Raw genomic sequence first — 10,227 nt, 5'->3', positions numbered from 1 at the left:
AGCCTTGGAGGAGATTATGTTGAGAAATAAAAAAAAAAATTCTTAAAAACGTTGTTTTTCTTGGTCAGGCCGGAAACTTATCAATCCACCCTCGTATATACGTTATACATCAACATCAAAAATTCCTCTTTTATGGAAGAGGGTCTTTACAATAAGATAGATTTACGACATTATTCTCCCCTTATTTTTTCAATAAAAGAATTTGAAAAAACTGAATTTAGTATTCATGTTTTATGGTAATTTCTATATCGATTCTGAAATCTTTTTAATGGTTCAGAATTTTTTATTCAGTAAGTCCATAGATCACATAAAGTCTAGTAAATTAATGGTACGGTGGGGCAAAAAAACTAATTTTTTTTTAGCAACAATTTGGTACATTTTTTATTTAACAACGAAGTTGACATTTTTTTATTTTTTGACTTTTCAGAAGTATAATTTTTTAGAAGATTGTCAGATTCATAAAAAAAACATCTTGCATATTTGCTAAAATTACCTGGAAATATTTCGAGGAGGTCAAAATATTTTTTTGTTACGTTATAAACAAATTAATAAACAAAAATCATTCTTCGGAATTGACAATGCTTAGTACATTAAAATCCAGAGATTTTGGATAAAATGTATAAAAAATTAATGTCCTATTATTATTGATTGAAGGAAGATGCTATTTGACAGTTATTTAAACAATTTAATTAAACAAAATCACGGTTTGGATATATTTCAAAGAATATGTTCAATTTTTACGAAATTAACTAAAAATGTCTTTCAGATTTCTCTTTTCTATAATAATTTTTTAAAGGAACAACAATTAATAATTATTTAAACAATATTCCTAAACAAATGAGGAGATCGCCTATTTTTTAACGAATTTTCTCAACTTTTTTGTATGCGAAATTGACTAATAACTTTTTAAATTGCTTCTTTGTTATTGTACTTTTCAATTTAACAATTATTATTTATTATTGAAACCATTTTCATAAACAAATTCACAGTTGATTTATTTTTTAGCGAATGGGTTTACCTTTTCTTTGCGAAATCAACAAAGAATATCTTTTCGATAACACTTTGCCATGATACTTTGAAATTTGATAATAATTAATAATAATTTTTACAATTTTTATAAACAAATTCACAATTTGGCTATTTTTCAATCAATTTCCTTAATTTTTGTCTACGTAATCGACTAAAAAGGTCTTTCCGGAGAATCTTTGTGATGATACTTTTTAAATTGACAACAATTATTTATTATTTAAACAATTTTTATAAACAAATTCACCACAGTTTGGCTATTTTTAAACCAATTAACTCAATTGTTGTCTTTGGGATCAACTAAGAATTTCTTTCCAAGGACTTTTTACTATAATTTTTTTTATTAACAACAATTATTAATTGTATAAACAATTTTTATGAAATAATTCAATATTAAGGTATTTTTCAATAAATTGGTTCAACTTTTGTTTACGTGATCAACTTAGAATATATTTGCGATACCTCTTTCCTATGATATTTTTCAAAATAATAATTAACAACTATTTACACTATTATCGTAAACAAAATTATTTTGTGGCCACTAGGTGATGGAAAAATGAGCATTGTTCATAAGGATGCACTGAAGGTGTCTTAACAATTATCCTTTTCTCTAATCCTTCACAAATAAATAACAATGCAATAAAAAGTAATTGTTTAAATATTTTTTAATAAACTCAAGTTCATTAAACAATATAATTGTAAATATGAAAAGTATAATAGAGACTTATTAGAAAGACATTTTAAGTCGATCCCGTAAACAAAAATTGAGTTTCTTTGTTCAAAAATAGCCAAACTTTTAATTTGTTTGTAAATATTGTTTAAATAATTAAAAATTGTTGATTTTTTTTTTTGAAAAGAGTTGGTCATGTGCTCGGGCCTTAGAAAAAATAAAATTTAATTTCTCCCTGTAAAAATCAAAATTAACATTTTTTATAAAATCAGAACAAAATACAAAAAAGTTCTAACAAAAAAATTGTTCCACTTCGGAAGTTTAAAAAAAAATCTGTTGATGCTTTTATCTATCTTACATGCCCTTTTTAAAATTCCGTACAAAATGCTGAACCTGTTTTATAAAAAGTATCCAAACCATAGATTTGTTTATAACTATTGTTTTAACAATTTCCAAATATCTCCAAATATCTAAAAAACTTAAAAAAAGGTTTCTTCTGAAAAGTTAGAAAATAAAAAATTTTAACTTTGTTACTAAATAAAAAGTTTCAATTGTTCTGAAAAATCCAATTATACAAATCTTTGAGAAATTAAAAAAAATTTATTTAAAAAAGTTCTTGTATCGAATTATTAGTGTAAGCTAAAAATTTATTTGTGCACAGAAAGTTATTTGTCTTACTGTAGCGATGCCAGATTTTTTCCGAGGGTGGAAAAAGGCAAATATTTTTGCCTTGGTAATTTTTTTTCTGGTCGTGAAATCGGAAAACACTTCAAACAATTTTCGAAAAGAATTTGTAAGATTTCAAGACAATTGAAAAAATTAAATTTCAATCCAAAAGATACATTTTTAACAAAAAATATGATTTTTCGCCAAAAAATACTCACTTCTATCGGATACGATCGGATAAGATCGGTTAGAATCAGATAGAATCGGATAGAGTATAATAAAGTCGGATAGAATCAGATTTAATCCAAATAGATCCCGTAGAATCTGGCAGAGTAAGATAGTATTGCATAGAATCTAACAGAGTCAGATAGGATCTGATAGGATCAGATAGGATAGGATAGTATAGAATTAGTTAGGTTCGGATAGTGTCGGATGATATCGAATAGGATCAGAAAGAACCATAAAGGGTTGAGTATGATTGAACAGGACTAAATAGAATCGAATAAGATCGGATAGGATTATGTAGGACCGGATATAATAGGATAAGTTCAAACAGGATCAGATAGAATCAAATCGGATATGATCAAGCACATTCACATAGGTCCGAATAGAACTGAATAGAAACGTATCAAATCGTTTAAAATCGGATTAGATCTAATAGGTTCGTATAGGATGATTAAGGACCGAATAGAATCGGAAAGGATCTGATAGTATGAGATAAAATCGAAAAGGTTCGGATATAATCATCCAAGGCTGGATAGTGTCGGATAGGATCGGATAGAATCGAGTCGAACCGGTTATCATTGGATATGATCGGATAAAATCAGATAGAATCGGTTCGGGTCAAATAGGATGTAAAATAGTCCGTTAGAATCGATAACTATCGGATAGGGTCGGATAGAATCGGATAGAATCGGATAGAATCGGATAGAATCGGATAGGATCGGATAGAACCGGATAAGGTAGAAATCGGATTAGTTAGGATCGTATAGAATTTCTGATTATTTAATTATTAGACGTAACACGTAAAATACGTCAACTTTTTTCCTAAATAAAAAGTTTAAATTGTTCTGAAAAATCATACCCAACAAATCTTTGAGGAATTAAAAAAAATTTATTTAATAAAGTTTTTGTATCGAATTATTAGTGTAAGCTAAAAATTTATTTGTGCACAGAAAGTTATTTGTCTTACTGTAGGAATGCCAGGTTTTTTCCGAGGGTGGAAAAAGGCAAATATTTTTGCCTTGGTAATTTTTTTTTTTGGTCGTGACTGGCTTTCCTCGCAGAAATTGTTATGTCATTCGCAGAAGTTTCTTCGCTGACAAAACGGTTAGTAGCTTTTTGTCTCAGGACGCTGATGGATTAACCGTCTATTTTGCAGGAAAAATAATAAATCATGAAACATAAATTGATGAGGTGCCACTAGAAATAAAGATAGAAAATAATTTTTAAAAAATAAATTGGTAAAAAATAAATAAATTGAGTTCTAACGATATTAAATTTACAAACGTAACTTGTGAGTTGAACAATAATTAATTAAAAATACTAATGTGTGTATAATAATTAATTTAATTTAATTATTATTTGAGATGAGCAAAATAATTTTGAATATAAAATAAAATTTTCGACTAAATATTTATTTTTTAGGTTTTATTGCTTATTTGTTATCTAGGTTATAAACATATCATTTCCTAAGAATCTTGAAATGATTCAAAAAGATTTTTGAAAATTTCAGGTATTTCGAATCAAAATTTCTAAAACAAAAATTAATCTGCGATTAAGCAGTTAAATTTAAAAACAAAAAATATGAATTTTGGAAAAAAGTAAAATTTCATCTAAAAGGATAAATCGCCAACCAAAAAATGATATTTTAGCAAAATAGTTTAACTTTCAACCAAGCAGTTGAATTTTAAATAAACAAATATGAATTCTCAACGGAAAATGTAATACTTGATACTTCTATACAAAAAATTTTCAATCGAAAATAGTTTAATTCGATAAAAAATGAATTTCCAAGAAAACAGCTGAATCCTTAAGCAAAAAGATGAATTTTCAACGAAAAAGTTATATTGGAAATCAAAGAAATGAATTTTGAACAAAACTGATAATTTTTCAACAACAAAAAAATAATTTTTAACAAATCAGTTTAAATGTTAAACTAAAAATTCCATTTTCAATGAAATAATTGAATCCTCATCCAAAAAGATTTTAATTTCAAACCTAAAAGCTAAAATTTTAATTTAAAAAGTATAATATTTCTACCAAGAGAGAAAAATTTTTAAACCAAAAAGACGATTTTCCTTCATGATTGTTTTATTTTCGATAGAAAAAATTCTTTTTAGTCATGAAAACAAAAATTTCGGCAAATTATAATTTGAAGGGAAAAATAATTTTTTAAAATAAAAATTTCGAATAAATAATTATTTTTAAAGTTTATTTGATTATTATTATTATTATTATTTGCTTCAAGATTATGTATAAAGATATAGTTTTCCTGAGTTTCGCGAGAAAATCAAAACGATTTTTGAAGATATGTTGAAAAGGTATATAAAAAAATTCTCAGAATTTTTTAAACTTAAGAAAATTTTTAAAAAATTTAGAAAACATTTTAATAAGACTAGAAGATATTTAGGACTTTTGAACCTTCCTAAATAAATTTTTAAGTAAAAATTTTTTTATTCTCTTGAAAATTTCAAAAATTCTTAAAAAGATTCTTTTTTTGAAATCTTGACAAATCTACATTTTATTTATAGGTTTTGGAAATCTTCTTAGGACTTATATTATTTTTTAACTCTTCTGAATTTTTCAAAATAGATATCATTTTTTGTAAGTTTTTAAAAAGTTCTCAAAAATTAAAAAAAATATTCCGTAAAAGATAATTGATTTTTTTTACGATTTTGAAAATCTTTTGGAAATTTTTCTGGAAAAAAAACTTTAAAACTTTATTCAAAAATAGTTCAAAATCTACAGTTTGTTTTAATTTGTTAAAAAACTTTTCATTCTTTCACAAATTCTAAGTAGCGTTTAAAATTATTCGAATTTCTTCTATTTTTTTTATCCTACAAAATAAAAAACAATGTCTTCAAATCTTTCAGATTCTTTTTAGACGATCTTGAAAATCGTTTGAAAAGTTTTTAGAACATTCCTATAAAAAACTTTAAATCTTTATTGAAAAATCTTCAAAAATCTACATTTTGTTTTAACTAGCTTGAAATCTATAAAAAATTAATTTTTGTTTGAAATTTTTTCAAAACTTTTAAATATATTTTTTTAAGTTATTCGAATTTTCCCTAAGAATTTGTTAAATCCCTGTAAAATTAAGAAAAGTGGCCTAAAATATTCCGATACCTTTTCGAAAATTTTTGTGAAATCTTTTTAAAAATTATTGTAAAAGTGATTTTTCATTATCAAAAATTAGATTAAATTTTCTTAGAATCTTAAGGAAAATTGTGTGTCATCTTGAGTTGTTTCAGAAATCTAGATTAAAAAAAAAATTATTTGAGATATTTTCAAGGCTTAGAATATTTTTAAACTTTTCAAAACTTTCGAAATTCTTTCATATCTTTAAAACCGACTCAAATTGTTACTGAAATAAAGAATCATTCAACATTTTTCCAGAAATCTTAATAACATTTTTTTAGTGTCTCGAAACCTTTCAAAATTTTTGAAAAGCTTTAAAGTTTTTTGTTTTAAATATGTAAAAATCAAAATTTTGTTTTAAATTTGGTAAAATCTTTTTGAAATAAAAATTATTTTTGAATGTTTTCAAAACTTTTAAATATCTTTTAAAGTTATTTGTATTTGTTGTAAATATTCATGTTGCTTTATAATTTCCATTTAAACAATTATTAAAATAAACCTTTAGTTGAATTTTGCAAGAATAATTGACTAAAACTGCGAAATTCTGGTATAAAAATATAAAAAATGCAGTTCAAACCATTATATTTAGGAAACGTAAATTTTGAGGTGAAAAGTGATACAAAATCAATACAATAAATTCCAAAGTTCTGGCCCTTTTTTATTGAAGCAAATATTCAAATAAACTTGTAATTGAATTTTACAAGAATACGTGATCAAATTCGCGGATTTCGTTTAAAACAAAGATCTCTCGCTGATGAACTTTTATTCATCTTGCCTCTCTGTTATTCAATTACTCAAAACCTTCCACTCCCTGAATTATTGCTCGAAATTTTGCGCTGTCTATATACGAATGAATATTCAATATTTAAATATGCCTATGCACGTTTAATCTCTACAGATATTCGTTTTTGCTTTTTTATTTATGAAAAATAGATTGCAAGCACAAATCTGCCATTGACGGAGAGAATTATTGTTTGAAGATTAAAAGAGAGGGAGAGACACTGAGCGAGAGTGTCAAGGGAAAGGGTAAGAGTAAGAAAAATTAAAGAGAAAGGGAAAATAGAAAGGGGTGAAAAAAGAGGAAAGAAACAGGGAAACGTTTAAAGGAAAAAAGGAAAAAGAAAAAGGGAAAGGAAAGGAAATTGGGGAAAGGAAAAGGAAAAGCAATAGGAAAAATCGTAAACAGACAGGGTTAAGGAAATGGTTTAAAGGAAAAGGTTAAGAGATGTGGAATATAAATGATGTAAAGGAAGAGAAAACACAGGAAAATAAAAAAAGTAATGAAGAAGGCGAAGGAATGGAGGAAAAAAAGTAAATTAAAAACGCAATTTAATAAAAAAAATGGGAAAAGTAATCAGAAAAAAGGGTGAGAGAGGGAGGAAAGAAAAGGGTCGAAGAAAAGAATCTAGAGAAAGAAATGGGTTAGGGGAAAGCAAAAATAAAAGAGAAAGGAAAAATGAAAATCTTAAAAGAGAACAATAATAAAGAAAAAGGAAAAAGAGGAGACTCAGAGGGTTGAAAAAGAGGTCAAATAAAACGGGGGGAAGAAGGGAAAAGATAATAATATAATGAAGTAGAAGGGGAAGGAAATGAGGCAAGAACAAGGAAAGTGAAAAGGAAATATAATAAAAAAAGGGAAAAGTAACAAAAAAAATGGAGAGGGAAAGAAAGCGGAAAGTAAATGGTTAAGAAAAATAATTAGGAACAGGTGATGGGGATAGGGAAATAAAAGAAAAGTGAAAAATGGAAAGGGTTAAAGAGAAGAAGGAAAAATGAGAGTAAGACGATTATAGGAGAGAAGGGGAAGAGAAAAGTAATAAGAAAAGGTGAGAGCAAAATGGTTAAGATGAAGATTGATAAAACACAAAGGGGAAAGAAAAAAGTTAAAGGAAAAGAAAAAAAAGGAAACAGAGGAGACTGAGAGAGTTAAGAAACAGGTAAGACGAAAGGGTGAGAAAAAGTGAAAATTACAACGGGCAAAAAGAAGAAGGGAAAGAAAAATGGAAAAATGAAGAAGGGGAAGGGAACGAGGCAAGAAAAAGGAAAATTAAAAGGAAATGTAATTATAGAAGGGGAATGAAATAATAAAAATAGGGATGGAAAAAGGAAAGGAAAGTAAAGGGTGATGAAAAGAATTTAGGAACGGATTGGGGGGTTAGGGAAATGAAAGTATAGTGGAAAATGGAAAGGGTTAAAGAGAAGAAGAGGAAAGGAAATGGAATAATTGGAATAAAGGAAAGGATTAAAGAGAAGATAAGGAAAGGAAATGTAAAAATTGGAGTAGGAGGGTTAAAGGAGAAAAGGAAAAGAGAAAAGTGTTAATAAAAGGTGAGAGCAAAATGACTGAGGCAAAGGGTAATAAAACGAAAAGGAGAAAGAAAAAAGTCAAAAGGAAAAAAGGGTAAGAAAAGAGGATACTGAGAGTGTTAAGAAAGTGGTAAAATAAAAGGGTGAGAAAAAGTGAAAAGGAAAAGGGGTAAACAGAAAAAGAGAAAGAAAAATGGAAAAATGAAGGAGAATGGGAAGGAAACGAGGAAAAGAATGTAAAATGAAAAGGAAATGTAATAATAAAAGGAAAAAGTAATAAGAAGATATTGTTGGGAAAGGGAGAGGAAAGTAATGGGTTATCATAATAATTTAGGAACGGGTTAGGGCGTAGGAAAATGAAAGACACATGGAAAATGGAAAAGGTTAAACAGAAGAAGAGAAAAGAAAAAGGAAAAATGAGACCAATAGGATTAAAGTAGAGAGGGAAAAGAGAAAAGTAATAAGAAAAAGGTGAGAGCAAAAGGGTTAAGGCTAAATGTAGTAAAACGAAAAATGGAAAGAAAGAAGTAAAAGACAAAGAAAAAGAAAGAAAATGGAAAGTATGCCAAAAAATTAGAGTGGGAAAGGGTTAAGCGATTGGTTTAAAGGATATAGTTCAGGAAAAGATAAAATTTAAATTAAAAATAAAGGAAAAATAGAAAGGGGTTAAGAGAAATAGGCGAAAGGAAAATAGAAAAGTTAAGAAAGGAAGTGTTGAGAGAAAAGTAGAAGTAATATGATAAAGAGAAGGGAAAAAGTAATAAGAGGAATGGTACAGGAAAAAGGTTAAGAAAAAGGGTCAAGTGGAGGGGTTCCCAGTTAAGGAAAAGGATAAGGAAAGAAAGAAGACAAGAGGAAAGGAAAAAAGTAAGAAGAAAATCAAAGGAGAAAAGTAGGGAAAGGAAAACGGAAGGTAATAAGAAAAGTCGGTATGGGACAGGGTTGAAGAAATTGTTTAAAGAAAAAAGATAAAAAGAAGGGGTGTAAAACAAAAATGAAAAAGGAAAATAGAAGGCGAAGGACAAGCAAATGTAATAAAAAAGGGAAAAGTAATGATAAAAAGAAGGGAGAAAGGAAGAGGGTAAATGAAAAGGGCTAAAGAGAAAAAGAGGAAAGGACAAGGTAAAAGAAGAAAGAAATTTAATAAAGAGAAAGGAAATGTAATAAGGAAAATTAGAAATTTTAATTTGGTTTGAAGTATCCCAAATTATTTGTTATATTCTTTAACTTTTATTTCTCAAATGTGTAACAGAACCAGAACGGAAAATATTAAACTTTTTGATTATGAGGTTTGAAAAGTTAATAGGGACGGTTTTTTAGAATTGGCAGATTCGTAAAATTCAATGATTCGGCAAATTCATTCAATTCACGAGATTTGATTGCTCGCTCAACTCGTTTATTCGTTAATTTCCTCAGTGCAGAGTTCAAATGCAGTACCAAACGAATGGAAAAAAAAATTAATAAAAATCTTGGTGACTGAAAACTTTTCATCAATATACCTTCAAGTGTTGGCAAGGACTTACAGATTTTATTTATTTTTTAAATAATGAGGTAAATAAGAGAAATTAATTAATTAAGCAATAATCAAAAATTTTAAAATGAATAGTAAAAAAATTAAGTTAAATTAAAGATAAATAAATGCAAAATTGAAGAGGTTTTTTTGGGTATAAAATGTATTATTATTCTTATTTTATCATACAGTTTATACTTTTAAGATTTTTCAATAAAAATAAAAGTTTGAAAATTAAAAAAAAAATATTATCTATGATTAATAAACATAGTTATTAATATATTTTCATTGTAATTTGTGACTGACTTACATTCTCAACATTGTCTCAGATTATCAATATTTTTTAGAGGAGTCCAATAAATGAAGACAAATCGGTTTTATTGCAAATGAATTTTTTTTAAGGTAAATAATATAACACTATTTGCCCATTGTCTTATTAAATTTGTTTCTCATTATTAAATTAATTAATTACCGTATTTTTTTTCTTTTTGCCTTATTTATTGTCTTAGTATGATTTGTTATTAAATGATCAATTATTGCAGCGTGACAAATTTTAGAATGAAAAATTCCATTTTTTCATACTCTGTGTTAAAATGTTATAAATAAACAAAAAAGATCAACATTCCCGACTGGGGGCTTTTTAAAATTAAACTAACTTAAATTTTAATAAAGAGAATGGAAAATACGA

General features: G+C 26.7%; 1 protein-coding gene across 1 annotated transcript in view; it reads left to right on the top strand.

Annotated features, from left to right (window-relative positions):
• LOC117181446 (acetylcholine receptor subunit alpha-like) overlaps positions 1–10,227 on the top strand; it is a 140,263-nt gene that overhangs the window by 57,641 nt on the left and 72,395 nt on the right. The window lies entirely within an intron of this gene.

The sequence above is a fragment of the Belonocnema kinseyi genome, chromosome 10, assembly GCF_010883055.1.
Source record: "Belonocnema kinseyi isolate 2016_QV_RU_SX_M_011 chromosome 10, B_treatae_v1, whole genome shotgun sequence".
Taxonomy (NCBI): domain Eukaryota; kingdom Metazoa; phylum Arthropoda; class Insecta; order Hymenoptera; family Cynipidae; genus Belonocnema; species Belonocnema kinseyi.
Note: the sequence above shows the minus strand (reverse complement) of the source record. Positions and strands in the feature narration are given on the sequence as shown.